Source organism: Rutidosis leptorrhynchoides, chromosome 6 (assembly GCF_046630445.1).
Source record: "Rutidosis leptorrhynchoides isolate AG116_Rl617_1_P2 chromosome 6, CSIRO_AGI_Rlap_v1, whole genome shotgun sequence".
Taxonomy (NCBI): Eukaryota; Viridiplantae; Streptophyta; class Magnoliopsida; order Asterales; family Asteraceae; genus Rutidosis; species Rutidosis leptorrhynchoides.
This window is the reverse complement of record NC_092338.1, coordinates 310892049-310911070: the sequence shown is the minus strand read 5'-3', so window position 1 is coordinate 310911070 and position 19022 is coordinate 310892049. Positions and strand designations below refer to the sequence as shown.

The 19022-nt window shown below is 35.3% G+C and overlaps 1 non-coding gene across 1 annotated transcript; it reads left to right on the top strand.

Annotated features, from left to right (window-relative positions):
• The first annotated feature begins 774 nt into the window (after window positions 1–774).
• On the top strand, window positions 775–881 carry LOC139856639 (small nucleolar RNA R71). Its single transcript, XR_011762107.1, has one exon. It is a non-coding gene; the product is annotated as a small nucleolar RNA R71 (small nucleolar RNA).
• Window positions 882–19022: the final 18141 nt, after the last annotated feature.

The following is a 19022-nucleotide window of genomic DNA, read 5'->3' as shown; positions in this document are numbered from 1 at the left end:
GTATCGTTAGGTAAACTTCCCGATTTTCTTTCACCTATCAACCTTGCTAGGTTGCTCACTTCTTGTTCCAAATTTTGAATAGAAGCTTGTTGATTTCTAAATGCTTGAGCATTTTGTTCATTGGTTTGTTTCTGAGATGTGAAAAACTGAGTTTGAGATTCAACTAGCTTTGACATCATGTCTTCTAAATTTGGCTTTTTATCATCGGTTTGTGGTGGTTTATTTTGAAAAATAGGTCTTTGCTGATTGTAAGTATTATTGGATACTTGTTGATTACTTGGACCTTGTTGGTTGTTGTATGGAACATTTCGATTATAATTCTGATTTTGATTGTAGATTGGTCTTGGCGGTTGATAATTATTCTGATAATTATTTCCAGGCCTTTGGTTTATGTATGAAACATTCTCTCTATGTTCCATTGTTAGTTCAATACTGAGACAATCTTTTGTCAAATGTGGTCCTCTACACTGCTCACAACTAATTCGTATTGAGTGGATATCTTTAGTCATCTTTTCCATTCGCTTCTCGACAACATCTATCTTTGCAGAAATGGAATCTAAGTCATGGCTAGAATCGGCTCTAGCAGCTTTAGATGAACTAACGATATCTTTTTCTTGTTTCCATTCATGTGAGTGGGAAGCAATGTTATCAATAATTTTGTAAGCATTAGTTGCGGTTTTCTTCATAATGGAACCACCAGCTGCTATATCGATATCTTTTCTTGTAGTGATGTCGCATCCTTGGTAGAATATTTGTACTATTTGACAAGTGTCTAAACCATGTTGCGGACATCCTCTTAATAACTTTCCAAATCTTTTCCATGCCTCATATAGAGTTTCATTTGGTTTTTGTGTGAACGTAACAATTTCTCCTTGAAGTCTCACGGCTTTAGATGCCGAAAAGAATTGTTGAAGAAAATTTTCAACTAAAACGTCCCATGTATCAATCGCCCCTTCAGGCAACGATTCTAACCAATCTTTGGCTTCTCCCTTTAAAGTCTAGGGAAATAACATGAGATATATCTGTTCATCCTCCACTTCTCGGATTTTAAATAGAGTACAGATCCTATTAAAGGTACGAAGACGTTCTTTTGGATCTTCCTTCGGCGCACCACTAAATTGGCATTGATTAGTTACCATGTGTAGAATTTGTCCTTTGATTTCATAATCTAGCGCATTTATGTCTGGTTGAGTAATTGCGTGACCTTGGCCAGTGCGTTTAGCTCGCATTCGGTCTTCCATACTTAGAGGTTTCAGATTCTCCATGATTGAATTTGTTGAATCTGAATCACTAGAGTATTCTGATTAATGGTTGGTTCCTCTACAATCTCTGTTTGAATGATTGGTGGTTCCGGAGGAAAGATTAATGGTTCAAGATCTCTGAATTGTCCCTGAATATCCTCCGGATTCTCAATTGTGAGGTCGGGTTCAAAAAATGGATTATCGGAAATTTGAATTGGAGTACTTGGTCGACTGGATGACGATTCTAAACAAAAATCAACGGCGACAATATTTGCTAGATGTCTTGATCGAGTTACAGGTGGTGAACGTACAAAAGGTGGTGAACGTTTTGCTCGGTGCATTAACTGAATATCCTATTAGTTATAAAAGATAAAAATTATTAAAGTTATCAAATTAACAGACTTTTCTGCTTTTGCCCACGTTTCGAATAGCCAATAGATGCAGCAGGGAGCCAGAACCCTTTAAATTGGAAGCTCACAACTCAGCCACTAACAAATCCAACTATTACTACGAAGCAGAAAATTTGGATGTCTATCAATTTAACCGCTTAAAATAATTTTTCGTTGAAATTTAAAGAAATTTTAGAGAAGAAATAGAAAATTCTATGCCCTAAAAACTAGAGCGGCGAAAAATAAGAAAGAATAAGAGCGCGTCGAAAAACGTCGAAAAATAAATAGTCGAAAAATAATAGGCGTCGAAAAAATAAAAATAAGAAAGTAGCGCGTCGAAACTTAAAAGTCTAAAAACTAAAAATTAAAAGTTGCGTCTAAAAATATTAAAGCTTAAGAGAAATACTATATCCCAAATGGCAATAACTTAAAAGAAATACAATTGTGTATTGATAAAACTCAAATTTGCAAAGCACGAATCCATGTGAACATTATGAAAACCATTAATAATCTAAAGTGCAAACGCATTGTCACCAAAAGAGGGTGAGAATGTGAAGAACGTTAACATCAAAATACTAGGTATTGATGATAACTAAGTTTGCAAATTATTGTGCTATATGAACATTGTGAAAACATGTGTTCATATATTTGCAAACACTTTCTTGCCAAAAGAGGGTAAGAATGTGAAGAAATTTAACACTAGAACACACTTGTGCTTATGTTAGCTAAGTTTGCAAAAGCTTTGATTACACAATTGAGTCATTTGTACGATCACTTTGTTTTAAATTAAAGACAAAAAATGACAAGAAAAGGGAAGGGTGATATGTGCGAGGTGGTGTATAAAATACTATTAATTTTTACAAGGAAATACTATTAAATACGACACAATTTTACACAAGATATTTATTTATTTATAGAATGGATATACCTAAACCTTGCTACAACACTTATAGGCAGTGTACCTAATCGTACAGTAGTGTAGTTTTTAGTAAGTCCGGTTCGTTCCACAGGGAGACTTAGCCAAGCTTAACGCTATATTTTTAACTTATAATTGTAAAAATACAAAAATATATATAAGTAGTATTATTATTATAAAAGGAGGGGTTTTTACCGTTTAATGCCCGGTTTGTTGATTTTATAACTTTAGTCACAGTTAAAACCTAATGTAAAATATTAAAAATAAATATAACTTAATTTAAAGCGTAAAGTAAATAACGATAATGAAATTGCGATAAATAAAAGTGCGATAAAATAAAATTGTGTTAATTAAAGAGTACGATAATTAAAAATGCAATTAAATAAAATGACAATAAATAAAAGTGCAATAATTAAAAGTGCAATTAAATATGAAATATATAAATTATGCTTATTTAAACTTCCGTAATCATGATGTTTGACGTGTTGATTTTAGTTTTATTACCATGGGTTTATTGTCTTTTGTCCTGGATTATTCGATATGTCCATACGGATTTGTCCATAATAGTCCATCATTCATAATCATAAAGTGCGAAAGTCTTCGTCAAATTATTCTTATTCCCGAAGTCAAATATTCCAACTAATTAGGGATTCGAATTGTAACAAGGTCTTAATACTTTGTTTAATGAATACACAGGTTATCGACTGCGTGTAGACCAAGGTTTTACTACTTTGTTAACAATTACACCAATTACCCTTGAATGTAATCCACCCCTGTTTCAACAAGTCTATTAACTATTAATCAAGTTCCGTGTCCGGTAAAATGAACAATTATTGGTATTTATAGATATCCCGCCCACTGTACCCAGTCAAGCGTATGTGGTTATATATAAATACGTAAAATTATAAGTTTATATTTTAAATCAACGAGGTATCATTTAGTTAATATAAAACCCATTAATAGCCCATAGTCTAATTTCTACAAGTGTCGTTCTTTTATCCAAACCCCAATTATGGTACAAAGCCCAATTACCCAATTTTAATATTTAGCCCAACATCACGATTACTTCGGCATTAAATAAGCATAATAATAACTTAGCTACGAGACATTAAATTAAAAAGATTGAACATAACTTACAATGATTAAAAATAGCGTAGCGTTACACGGACAGAATTTCGACTTACACCCTTACAACATTCGCTAACATACCCTTATTATTAGAATTTAAAATTAAAATTAAAATTAAAATCTTATATATATATATATATATATATATATATATATATATATATATATATATATATATATATATATATATATATATCGTTGAGTGATGGAAGAGAAAAAGATGTTTATAATCGATCACCAAACTACGAATTTATAGGCATGTGGCCACAAAAAGTGGCCCAGGCGATCACATGGAAAACAAGCCTACAGGCCATACGATCGCATGGAGGTAGGTACCAGCTCACATATTTTTGTTTTCAAGCTTGTCGACGTTTTAATAAATAAATATAATATATAAATAATTTTAAGAATTATTTAAATATTATATTATATTTATGTGCATAGTTGACTTGTAAAAAAAAGTCCGTTGCATCGAGCGTTGAGAGTTGACTCTGGTCCCGGTTCCGGATTTTCGAACGTCCTTGCGTACAATTTAATATCTTGTATTTTGCGTTTTGCGTCTTGTACTCTTGTAATTTTGAGACGTTTCTCATCAATAATTTGAACCACTTTAATTGTACTTTGTACTTTTGAGCTTTTTGGTCGTTTGCATCTTCAATTCGTCGAATCTGTCTTTTGTCTTCACCTTTTATTATTTAAACGAATATTACTTGTAAATAGAACAATTGCAACTAAAAGTTTGTCTTTCTTGAGGGATAATGCTATTAAATATATGTTCGTTTTTAGCATTATCAAAGGGAATCTACAATCCTCTTCCAAACACAAAAAGATCGATGTATAATCGTGAATTCATAAGCACACGAAAAATTGCAGAAGGAAGAATGATCAAATGTGAAGATTTTCCTGAAACGGTTCACGCATTTATAAATCTGGGTTGGAATGCATTCCTTAATATAGAAGGTCCCGTATGCACCTCCTTGATTCGTGAATTCTATGCTTCCTTCACCTTTGATGAAGGATTAATTTCATTCAGAATCGGTGACCAACGATATACACTTTCACTTGAAGACTTTGGAAACATACCGGAAGTTCCAACAGACAGAAAGTGTTTCTTCCACACATGCCACAGTCTTGCTCATCTTCCATCCTTCATAAATGTTGATCAATCACTTAAGAAACCGTGTTTAAGGAACGTGTCAAGAAGTGACTTACTTGAGCATGGGGTTCTTAAGAGACATTTACGTCAAAATTATGACATTTGGAACAAAGTGATTGATTACAACATCTACTGTAACTTAGAAATCACTCAAATATTCATGCCACTCAATTTGCTCTTCTCTAGTGTCTAGAAAAAAGAGTACATGTTAACATGGCTTATCTCATGGAAACGAGAATGAGCGATGTTCCCAAGGATACTTCTAGGGCACTTTCGTATGGAATGCATCTCAACAAGTTATTTGATTGTTTTGAGATCACTAATAATGATCAAAATCCTCCATCTCTTCAGCCACTTAGCAGAAGTACAATCACAAAAATGGGGTATGAGTCAGAAGGACACATTGAAGATAATTATTCTGATATAATCGAGCAAGTGCATGAAGAAATGGTGAATGCTCATGTCAACTTAGACAACATATCAGACAGTAATGAGGAAGAAATCTTGGAAGAATCAAGAGATCCTTTCTATGGTTTAGACCCCAATTCAAAAATTGAGAGAATTTATTTGAATCAACTCAAGGGTGAAAGATATCAATCCAAGATCAAGAAGTTGATAAAGAAGGTCATGAAAGATGTATCATGCCAAAGGAATAATGATGTAAGCTATTCAAGGCATGTTGGAGAGAGAATCTGAAAACGTAGATAGTAAAATCATGATTTCTAATGATGTAATGACTAATTGTTTCTTTAAACATTAAGTGGTTTGTCTTATTAAATAGTTTTTACTTGAATGGGTGATTTAAAGAATTAACAGATACTGTGCGGTCAACCACACGGTCTACCGCATTTTCTTTGTCTTTTTCTTTGGAGAAGAATTTAATGCAAAATAAATTTTTCAAACAAAGATTTGTGTATATTCAGTAGGCTGAATCATAATGAACATAATCTATCATTCTTAACTATGATTCATTTTCTTAAATGATTCAATCACTTCAAAAAGGAAAAATGCTTGAAAGACTATTCTCTTTATAAAGAAGGTAACAACATGCAAGTTCTTCACATTTCTATCATTCACAATGAATCATTCAAACAAATCACCCAATGACCATTTTCTAATCGACTTAACCTCGTTAGTTTCCGATTCATTCGACAAGCTTCCTTTGTCTTCTCCCGAAGATGTTAAAAATTTGGTTAACCAAAATAGGCTATTAGTTAGCTCACGACCAATAGTCGAAGGTTGCCAAGTCATAGTTGACCACTTTCCTGAATTTCTCGTCGAAAACTTTGCAACAATTCAATGGGATGCATTCTTAACCCTCAATGGTCCCGTTCACTCTACCATTGTTCGTGAATTTTACGCCAACTATGAACTAACTCCTACAAACGGAATCAAGTTTCGTTTGTTTGAAAGGGAATACTGCATGACTCTTCAAGAGTATGGAAATATAATGCGTGTTCCCTATGAAGGAGTTAAATTCTTCAACCATAGCCCAAACCTTAATCGTCTTCCCATATTTGTATCAAAAGGTGACATCATAAGAACCTTTTTCCAACCTCCCATCAACCACATCTCAATTCAAAATGAGGGTCTTCAAGCTTACCATCTTGCACCCAAATATGACTTCTGGTTACAAGTCATAAGCAAGAATGTGTACTATAAAGCCAAAAGTCTCTTTCCTCAAATACTGGCCAGTGAAGACGCTCTCCTATGGTGTCTCAAGCACCATATTCCTGTCAATATGGCATTCTTCATGGCAAGTAGGATGAATGTACTTGTGCATGATGATTCTCTTCCTCTTCCTTATGGAGCTCATCTCACCAAACTTTTCAGGTACTTGAAAGTTCAAGCGCTACACTTTCATGGTCTAACAACCTCTCCAATCACCTATGATTCAGTTAGACCATTCAATGAAGTTACGGAGGATGAAAACACACCGACATGGAGCATAACCGGGTCTAAAGAAAGAATGGAAGAGATCAGTTAATATCCCTACGATCACCAATCCAAAGGGCCGTGCTTCATCATCAGAATCGACGAACCCACAAACTACTAAGAAAGTTCTTAGTAAAATTCACTTATGGAGGAAGCACTTTGCATCCTTATGATCGACCCTAGAACAATTTTCATGTACTTCTCATGCATATCTCATGTGAGATATTACGCATGTTGTTTTAGTATGATGTCTTGAATAAGAGCATTTGCTCTCTATGTGCTTCTTTATTTGTTCCCACCATGTTTGGTGCTTGTGCGTGCACTCTTAGGAATGAATAAAATTTATAAGTTGTGTGTTTTGATATGGTGTGGGTGCAATTTTTCCACCATGTACGATTCAAGGGGGAGAATTTGTCTTGGGGGAATTAATTCGAGGGGGAGCGAACGTTTTTGCTTCGACAAATGGGGGAGAAAATTGAAAAAGTGATGTTAACACTTGAGCATATTTATAGATAAATGTCCACCATCACTTATGTGTTTGTCATCATCAATGTGGGTTAACATGGGATTATGCTTAATGACTATACTAATCTTAACCCATAACAATAAGTGTTTTGATGATAACACACACACATAACTAAAGGTGATGGTAGACATCTTGACGTAAATATACAAGTTCACTAATCCACACTTACTCTAGCAAAAGACCAAAACCAAATAAAGCTTAAAACGAAAAATGTAAACTACACAGTTAGGACCACGATCGAACGTAGGTCAGACCATAGAGACTTGCATCCAGATTTATGAAATCAGGGTTGCACGGTAGACTCCATGGCTAACCGTGGATTGACTTTACAAGCTTATGTCCCAAAATCTATCGATTTTGGTTCGACTACTTCAGGGCATCTATAATTCATGAAACTTGTTCAAACATTCTTAGGATAGTTGCCTCCTTCATTCCCAAAGGAGTTTTGGTCACTAGAACACTAATCTTGGTTAATCATGCCTAATGACACCTTAATGATGATTAAGCCTTGATTAAGGAAAACACATAAGTGTTTTATGAAATCATTTACATCTAAAATGTATCTATACATTCTTAGGGTGGTCACCAAGTCCCAACCAAGAATTGCTCCTTCCTTGTACATGTGTTCGATGTTAATGTATACTTATACATTAATCTTGCAAATGCCACTTTACAACTAAAACTTACCTAGCCTTAGCTTAATGCTATGTTATCATTACATGTTTATTTCTAGATTATTTAGTGATCTCATGCTAGTCATTACATGAATATTACTTGACTATTTTCCATTAATACATGTGTGTTATTTGACTATGTGCTAAGTGCTAAATGCAAAGTAGTTATTTAATATGTATATGTATGAACCATGTCTTGCTATATGTTACACGTTGGATTCCACCAACTAGTATTTGGACTACTTCAATATTTGCTTGTGCTACTTGGATAATGCTTAAAATGTCATAATCTAGTGATCTTAAAAGACAATGAATAATTAACACACATAGTTTTGCTTAAGTCTAAATTTATGTTTATGAATAAGTTTAAACTTGATTAACTTGATGTCTTGCAACATGCTTAAATGTAATTTGCTTAATTTTTCAAGATATCATTAACACACTTAATTAATTACAAACAAGTTCAAATTTGAATACTAGCATGCTTTGTGATTAAAGTGGGTTTGTGTCATCAATGACATGTTGACCAACCAATAGAGATTTAGCAAATATGTTAATTAGAAATAAAGGATTATGACAAAACTGAGATTGCCTCAAATGATTATCATGACTTGTATCCAAGAATGTTAGACTTTCCACTTTGAGCATAATAAGTCACTATCAAGGCAATACATCCAAGGTAAATGGACATTTAATGCATATAGTACTTGTATAGAATATTGGGTATCTTCTGCAGGTGTTAAATGAAGTAAAGTGTCCAAAGAGTGATGTCCAAAACTGATTCAAACGGCTATACTACGGATATGTTTTTTGGACTGGACCCTGTGCGATCGACCCACGGTCGACTGTGGTCCAAGCCGTAAAAGTGGCTGACTTTTTATCTCTCCATATAAACAGCAAGGCTTGAAGAACTTTGAAGACTTGGACCTCTTGCATGCTACAACTCAAAATCATCAGAGAATCACAAGTACATAACATTCATACATATGTTTGTGATTAGCAAGAGAAGTTTTATAATCTCATAGATTATAAAAAGGGGTGTTGTAAACTTACTTTCAAATTTTTATCTTCGTGAGTGTACATAGTGTTGTATTAATCCATAGTATTGTTTTAGGATTGTCATCACTGAAAAAGAGAGTCTTTGTACTTTGTAATTAGAAGCATATGCTAGCTTAGCTATCATCTTCCTTAAAGGGAAATAGGGAGTTGAATAATCTCATTGGGGATTAATACTTGTCCAAGGTGAAGACAAGTTGTTCTAAGCTGGAGGTAATCCTTCAATGGGATAAAAGGATTAGGTTTGTTGTCTAAGGGGAAGTACAAGGCTAGTAAATCGAATCTCCACCGGATTTGGAGAAAAGTGCTTAGTGAAACAAAAATCGCGATTAGCGAATTGGGGAATGAATTAAGGTGGATTAGTTAACATCCACCCGAACCACTATAAATCCTTGTGTTTATGTTCTTTACTTTACTTTCCCCATTATCACAAACATAAACACACCACACATTGGTTTGAGTTGATTGACATGATTAAGTATTGTTCAAATCTTGTTGATCATCAAGAAGTTTTAAAGTTCGTACTAAGTAACTATTCACCCTCTCTCTAGTTACTTATAATTTTGTCACATCCTGGATAACATTGTGATAATGCTCAATAAATTTTATGGCTATTATGAATTGAAAATAAACATTTCGATGTCATATATTTATGGAGTTGGTGCATTAAAGTTGAATCATTGTCAAGCCTATCAGTTAGTCTACAGGTGTGTTGCCTTTCACTTATTTGGATCTACCGATGGTAAATATGAATCATATAACAAGTTGAAACCTGCTTCGTTATCATTTTATCAAAAGTTTGTTGGGTTGGAAAGTTAATTATATCTCTATTGGTGGTCGTCTCACTTTCATTAAATTTATACTAGGTAGATTGGGTATATTTTATCTTTCGATATATAAATCCTGAAACGGCGTTGAATGACTTGGGAAGTATATGATCGTGATTCTTGATATTGGCCAAAAAGTCATGTTTTTACCCCCGATATTAGGCCCAAAAACCCATAAAGTTCCAAAATTTATCGCAAAAATAATCGCTTTGTCGGTTGATTTTGTAGATTAAGTAATTACAAAGGCGATGCAAAAATAATCAAGTAAAACGGAGCTAAAAAGAAGAATCTAGAGCGAAAACGATGAAAGACAAGAAATCAAGTTACGATTCAGAAAATCTGGCTGACCAGGCAAGCCAAACGACCAGCCAAATGGCTTGCCTGGCTCACAAACAGCCTGCCAAACAGGTTCAGCAAACGGCCCCTGCAAACGGGATGGCTTAGCAAACGGCCTTGGCAAACGGCCTGCCAGCTGTTTGCAGGCAGAAATCCAAGTCTATTTATAGGGCCTTCTCCATCCATTTCAACACACACTCAATTTACAATTCATTTTATATTTTCAAGTATTAGGTTAGTTTTTAGTAGTAGCTAGCTTAGCTTTTATTTTCCGGAGGATATCCCGGCGAGTCCCTGCGATCTCGGGCAGATTTCTTCGGCTTTTTCAGGTTTTTATCTGAAACGCTTGTCTTTGTATTAAACATGTATTCTTACCTTTTATGTTTAATAATGCATTCTGATATTACCATGATAGCTTAATTAATCTGTATGTTGCCATGATAGAAGTTTGGGTTAGCGTGGTTATGTTAAATTCGTACGGTTATCGTTATTATGCTGAAGTAGGAAGTCTGGTAGATTTGTATGCTAGCATCTTAAGGATTGACTAACCTAGGTTGTGATCAGGACTTGTCCACCTATATGTACTTAGCTACATCCTAGGATTAAGACCCCTGGTTATACTGTATCTGAAGATTCTATGAACTCGGTATGGCCGGAGTTCCCGAGAGGCATTTAATTCGCTTTTAGGACACGGAACCTACGAATTGAGACATGAATGACCTAGTATGCCTATTGACTGTTCCAAAGAGACCTCTTAGGAGGTATTAAGATCTAGATAGTGCCCTGACTATATGATCCCAACCTATTGCATGTTCTTGTTTGATTGTTGCCCTAGGATTAAGTCATATTCACCGTCTAGGTACCTGCTAGGTTTCTATCTACTTTACTTTCAGTATATCAACTTTAATGCTGTATAATGTTTATCTTGGTTTGATCTCATTAGTATGATGAAATGGTTGTTAGTTTTCATTTAAGGTTTTGTTAACTTAACTCGACGGACTCCTTCCGTTTGTGATTAGTGTTCAATCAGCACGACACGTTGTTATTCAGTTAACTAAACTGATAACGAGGGTTAGGATTAGAACTCAACTCACTAATAAACCTAGTACTTTACTAAGGATAACCACCGAGGTATAGTTACATTTCAGTTATACAACCACGTGACATACTTTTCACTACTCAACGAGAACTCTGAGAGTCTAGAGATAAGTAGGTGTGTGTAATTGGCTCATCCAACCAGATCTACACCATTTCAATCATAAGCTTTAATATCAACGTAATTACCTTTCCATAACCCAAACTAATATCTTGGTCAACATTTCCTTGATCTGCATACTCCGGACATCCTCCCACTTTATTTACTTTTTCGCAATTAGGACTTTTGCTTAAACTAACTACTATCTTTTATCCAGGTAATTTAAATAAAAGACAATTATTCACTTGATCTTCAATTCGTTAAACCATTCAAAAGCACGACCCTAGGTTAACTTACACCTTCTACATTAGAAAGTTAAAAGTAAATTTAGGCCCTGCACAATATAAATTAAAAGACAACTTCAGTGTGCTATACCAAATTTGAAGCTCTGTGACCTAACGACACCGCACGAACAAAAGCGTCCATTTTGGCTATATCAATTCTTCTGGGGAAGTTTGGATAACAATGAAAAGATGCATTAGGTTCACTGAGACAAAGTGCTTGTACCGATCGATTATGGTGGTCTAGGTATTGGTAGTTTACGAGCCTTTAACCAAGTGCTAATTCTTAAATGGGTATGGCATCTTGTCAATAATCCAACATCTAAAAGGGCTGAGGTGATTCGAGTCATTTATGGTGAGAAACTGAGCTTAAATGGAGGTTTGATGAGAGGCTCGAGCATGTGGTGTTATAAAACAAACTATTATTCAAGCTAAAATTGATGGTGTATTACCAGATAATGTTCTTCGGGTCAAGGTAGGTAATGGTCAAAACACTCGATTTTGGTTAGATAATTGGAATATTGATGTCACCTCTAAAGCAAAGTATAATAAGTTGTTTCACTTATAAACAACAAAGAGTGTTTCATAGCCAATCAGTTTGTTAACAAGGAATGGAAATGGGAGTAGGATCGTGACCAAATTGGAGCTAAGAACTCAAGTGCTTTATTAGCACTAGTGTCAGATCTAATCGCCACTTCTTGTAACGAAGATATCAATGCATGGGATTGGAGTATTCGCGATGATGGTAAGTTCCAAATTTGTAGGATCCTAGATCTCATGAATACCATGAATGTGAACAATTAATCACATGAATGTAGAGAGCATTAGTCAAACTAGTCAACTATATTCCACGGCTCTCTTGGATACATTACAAATCGGTGATGTTAGTGTTTCTAGGGAGCCTTGGATCCTTTATATAGCTCTCATATAAAGGATCCTCCATAAGTCTAGGGAAACATGTTTTATTCCTTCTAGGGGTTCTAACAATCTCCCCCAGGAGTGAGACGGGTTTCCAAAAACTAACTCCCTACTAAAACATACAACATTACAAGGAAAGAATTAACTATTGCTAAATAACTCCCCCCCCCCCCCCCCCGAATGATGCACGGACGTTGATGAAGATCTTGTAATCTTCAAAACTTGATGTCTTTGTTCTTTCAACGGTCTTTTAGTGTGCACAACGGAATGCGCTTTGAAGAACACATCACAAATTAAATATGTTACCATCAATCCCTCCCTTGACTTAGTTGTGATATGTCTTTAGAATTTTCTTTCATTGAGAAGTCGTTTCGAAAGTGTGGAAGCTCCCCCCTCAAAGTACATGGGCTCTCATCAAAGTCTCGATTATTAGCTATTGGTTTGGTAGCTTGATCCTTAAACTCCCCATGTGATGTGGAATCTCCTTCGAGTCTCTAGCTCCCCCCAAACAAATAATTCTTTCTTTGAAATCCGAGTCCTATACCGTACATCTATAGAAGTCACACGCACATCAACCATATCTATATCTCCCCCACAATGATGCTCGCATGAAATAAGAGCTTCATTGTTTAAAATGGTTGATGTGCTCGGCAAATCTCAAAAATATCACAAATAACGCGTATGAGAAAAGCCGTGTGAATCCGAGCCTCGAAAATAGTGAAAAAATACGCTTTGGAGGTCCAGATTCGGTAAAGGACTAGGCTTGAAAATTCTGATACGCTACAGGGACTAAAACTGTCAAAATCTTAGTCAGATTCGGTTTAAACCTGTTAGGAACCAATCTTGTAATATTTCTAAAATCAGGCCAAAAGGTGAACAACCTATTGGGCTCACCAGATTCGGTAGACTTGTTAGACCCAATTCGGTAGCCCATCTGAGCAAATAAAGGGATTCGGTTGGTGGGCTTTTAAAGATTAAGTTGGGCCTATAACATAAATCAATATATGTTGGGCCTATGTAATATTCTGTTTCGGTGTATATCATACCGAATCAAGATCTGCAATAGATCTTCAATTGCTATACCGAATCAGATTTGCAAAGGAAGCCAGTAACCGAATCAATAACCGCCATATACCGAATGAGAAGTATGAACAAAATATTATACCAAATCATGAGTAATCCATCATACTGAAGCACATACCGAATCATAATCATAAAAATATCAACCAAGTGTGTTCATCAGATACTGAATCTGATTCAACAGATATACCGAATCAGAAATCAAAACCATAACCGCCATCATCATCAATCTATGTGAACTAATTAAGGTGTGATTTCGATTGAAAAAGCTTCAATTGGCAGCGATTAAGCAGATTTCATGAACAAAATTGTATGAAAATATCAACAATTGAAGAATTGAAGATGAACAGTAGCGTGAATGTTCATATGAACTCAAAATCTACTTGTTTGATTCTAATCATTTCTGTTGATGAAGTAAACATGAAAGTTTCTTAGAATAATGTATCAAACACTCGACACTCATCGGATAACCTCGAAATTAACAGAATCATTTCAATTGATTTGTTGACCAACAATGAACATAACTTTGACTTCGAGATCTGAGTTTGCTTGATGTTTTTTAGTTCGATTTGTTGCACCATGAAGCTTCAAGGAATAATTAGAAACCTGAATATTTAATCAATTCGATGTTACACAGCTGGATTTGCTCCGGAGGCCAAAACGGTTTGAAATAATGAAAAACGATGAACACGAGATCGAAGCACTTTGAATCTATTGTTGTTCATTGAATCAGAAACATCGCGAATTTTAGGAATCTGATTAGGAACATGTTTTTAATATCAATTCATTGTAATAAACATCAATCGATGAAATCTAAATTTTAGCTCATGAAATTGAAGTAGAACAATACGAACAGTAGTTGTGAAGATATTATTAATTTCAAAAAATTATGAATCTGAATGATATGTTGTTGTGATTTAGATTTGATATGAATAAAATCTAATCCGAATGTTTTGGTGAAATTGAATAAGATTCAGTTTAGATTCGATAATTGAGATTCGGTTTCGGTTGAATCTCAATTGATTGCGTTTGTGTTTTGATTTTGATTTAGATAAGGTTCTGTTTAAACTCGGTATGTGAGATTCGGTTTCGAAGTTTTTTTCGAAAACTTTTCAAAACATTTAGAAGATCTTCATATCTTCATGATGAAGATGATGAAGGTTTGAATATTTGGTTGAAGATGTATGTGTTTAGTGTTTGAAGGTTTGAAGGTGGAGGGAAAATAGTCATGAGTATTCATAAAGATCTCCTTCATGTGATGAAGGCCTAAGCTCTGATATCAATTGTAGGATCCTAGATCTCATGAATACCTTGAATGTGAACAATTAACCACATGAATGTAGAGAGCATTTGTCAAACTAGTCAACTATATTCCACGACTCTCTTGAATACATTACAAATCGGTGGCTAATGTTAGTGTTTCTAGGGAGCCTTGGATCCTCCATAAGGCTAGGGAAACACGTTTTACTCCTTCTGGGGGTTTTAACAAAATTAATAACACTTCTGTTTTTATTGATAACATTCATCTTCATGATACCGACATCAAGACTAGATGGTGTAAACTCTGTTGGTGATTTTAATGTGATCCAACATATCATGTTTGGTGTATTGGATTTGCTAGGTTCGGATTGGAAGCTATATCTAACACTATAGATCATATTTGGAGAGTGTGTAGTACACGTCCATTGAAGGGTTAAAGAGGTGGCTTGAATGGGAGTAGTTTGTAAGTGTACAAACTTAAAGCTGACAATACGCGCCGCATATAGCAATAATATGCTCCTCATATTGGCTATCAGTGTAAAGGGACCTTATCATTTAAGGAGGATTATATGTGCAGCATATAGCAATAATATGCGCCACATATTGATGATGTTTCTGCAAAAAGTGGAAACTTTTGCCCAATGTTTTGCAAAGTTTGATAAACGGTTGCATGGTATTCCTGGACGTTTTAGGACATGTTTAAGGGCTTTATTAGGATACTAATTAACCCCATAACACATATTCATTTCCAAGGGTTGTGTCTATTGATCATAACTAATTTTGAAAGGTTGCAACACTTCATTGCACCTTTTGACCCATTATAAATACAAGGCTTCTTGTATTGGTAAAAGGTTTCAGATTGTTTTCCTTTTACGATCTCTCTCAACACTTAAACTTAGAGAATCTATTTTCAACAATTGTCAAGGATCAATTCTCTTTTGGACAAGAAAATTGATCATACTAGTTTTATCCCAAGATTGATTTCGTGTAACCCGTGTCCAATTGGGTCAAAATACTTTATTGAGAAAGTGTTCACACGATTCTAGTATCAATCCGGTATAGATTTGCAACCCAATAATCCTCATTTCTAATAAATCAATAAGTTATTTGGAATCATGGCTGGTGAACCGGTGAAGGAGATGACTTCAAGATTTGCAAAGTTGGAAAAGTTTGAGGGTGTAGATTTCAGGAGATGGCAAAAGAAGATGCAGTTTTTTTTTTTTTTTAGTACTTTGAAAGTGGTGTATGTCTTATCAACCCCAAGACACAGTGAAATGGAAGAAGAGACATTGAAGAATTCCCAGTTAAGGAGCAAATGAGACAATGATGACTTGATGTGTCATAGACACATCTTGAATGGTATGTCTAGAGTTTTATTTTATGTCTATAATAATGTTTATTCGACTAAGGAACTTTGGGATAAGTTGGAGGCCAAGTATATGGCCGAGGATTCCTTAAGTAAGAAATTTCTTGTTAGTAATTCCAATAATTATAAAATTGTGGTTACAAGATCAATAATGGAGCAATTCCATGAGATCCTTAGGATCTTGGGGTAATTTGTTCAACACAAATGAGTATGGATGAAACCATTTCGGCTTCATCTATTATTGACAAATTTCCAACTTCATGGTAAGATTTCAAACATACCTTAAAAAAAGATATGAGTTTGAATGAGTTGGGTAGCCACTTGAGAATTGAGGAATCAATTTGGGTTCTAGAGAGTTGCAAGAGAAAGGGTAAAGAAGTGGGATCATCTTCCATCAATATGATTGCATATAATCATCGTGGAAACAAATCCAATAAGAAATCAAATGGCAAGAAACGCAATTTTGATGGCAATAAGCAAGGGTCCAATAAGAAGGACAAGAAGGCTTGTTGGAGATGTGGCTAACTCGGGCACTTTAAGCAGGATTGTCGGTCTAAGAACATTGAAGGAGGAAGCACATCGGGTGTGGTTCAAGGATCAAAGGATCCTACTTCAAATCAAGGTCAAATTTCTGACATTGTGACTAACAAAAATAAGAACTATGTTACACATATTTCCGATGCATTCTATGTGCAGGATGATACAATTGGATGGTGGGTAGATTCGGGTGCAACTTTTCATGCGTGCAAGGATCGTTATTGGTTCAAGACATTTATATTGGATGAAGATGTTTTACGTATGGGCAACGAATCTATTGCTAATGTTCTAGGATGTGGAAATGTTGTATTGAGGTTCAGCTCTAGAAAGACAATTACTCTTTATAATATTTTATATGTACCAAACTTACGCAAGTATCTTATTTCTAATCCAATATTACACAAATGTGGTTACAAACAAGTGTTTGAATCGATCAAGTATGTTACATGACTCAACCCGTCGTGCTCCGGCCCATAAAATTTTTTTCCTTTATATTACATTAATATTATTAACATTAATGTCCCAATTATGTTTCAAAAACGCTTCCATTACAATGTTAAGTTTAGACAACGTTTAAACGTTTAATACATAAGTTTAAATATCCAAACGGGCATTCACGTAACCCGTTTACCTCATCAAAAGATAGTTTCGACTCGACTAGTTTAATCTCTAACAAAACCGAGCATGGTGATTGGGAAAACACTACCCAATCCTAAATCGATCCAAAAGCAAAGTATTCTAAAGCAACCTACAAAAGTCCGCTAGTTCCCACGCTTACCCGGGCCGCCACCTTGCGAACCTATAAAAATAATATCAATGACAGGGTAAGCTATGAAAGCTTAGTGAGAATAAACATACTATATACATACATATGCATAAAATGAATACGCGTCGCCAACACAATTAGTAAACACATATCGCAATCCGAGTATAACTAAGCAAAGCTATACATAAGTACCACCAAGCCAAATCCGCAAGATTAGCTACAACATACAATATGTATATATACGTATATACAAAATACAACCGGTAATACAACAAGGTTAACCCCTTAACCTTAAACTCATAAAGGTTGGCCGAACTACACGTGCCTAAGTGAATCCGAAACAACGAGCTATTCACTACCTTCACCTCAACGACAATATGGATGTTCGATCTACATGAGATATTGCGAATCTGAACTACACGCAATTCGCTAGTGAAGCCGAACTACACGAGAATCACTACCCTAGGCCGCAACAACAACAACAACAACAACAACAACAACAACAACAATAGGGAATGCCCGAACTACACGCAACATTGTGAATCTGAACTACATGAGATTCACTAGTGAAGCTAAACTACACGCAAATCACTACCCCATCACTTCAACAACATCACGGGGTTGACCTACTCGTCAACGTGAATTCGTATCGCCCGAAATTCACTACCCCAAAGGTGGTAACCCAAAACGCACAACCGTGCCACATGGACCCAAAACTCATAGAGTCCATCATCTCATACATCTGTAGAGTGACCCCGAATGCCCAAGGATCACTCTACCCCACCCGCACCCATCCTATGCATACATACGAATATAATATATTTACACTCACGTTATCGCCTTGATGAATGAAACCGGATAATTCGTAACACGTCAATGGAAAGTACATATTCCATTATCACATAACAACACAATTAGGGTGGATTTACAAACCAACCCAAATTGACACTTAGTGCAATTTCGACCCAAATGCACTTCCAAGCACAAACCGCGCCCAAACTAACCAATAATCACTAACACAAGTGAAAATGGTCCTAATACACCAATTAGACCCGAACACAAGTGTTAAACACTTGTTTTACCCAATTTGACACATAAACCCTAATTTTGACCCATTTCAAAATTAGTCAACCAAATACACCCAAAAGGGTTCCAACACTTCCATACTCACTAAACCTAGTGATTAACCCATTTTGCAAGTCCTAAACTTGACCAAAACATCAACCAACCCAAAATCTGCCAACTACAATATAAAACCCGATTACTAGCATCACTAAACTCACTTCATGAGTTTAAATGGGTTTTCCAACAAATCAAGTTTAAACCCTAACTTTGAATATCAAATCAAACAATGAAATTCGAAGTTAAAACTTACCACAACAACTAAGACGTAGCTAGGAGCGAGATGAACAACTTTAACACTCGAGCTTTGGTG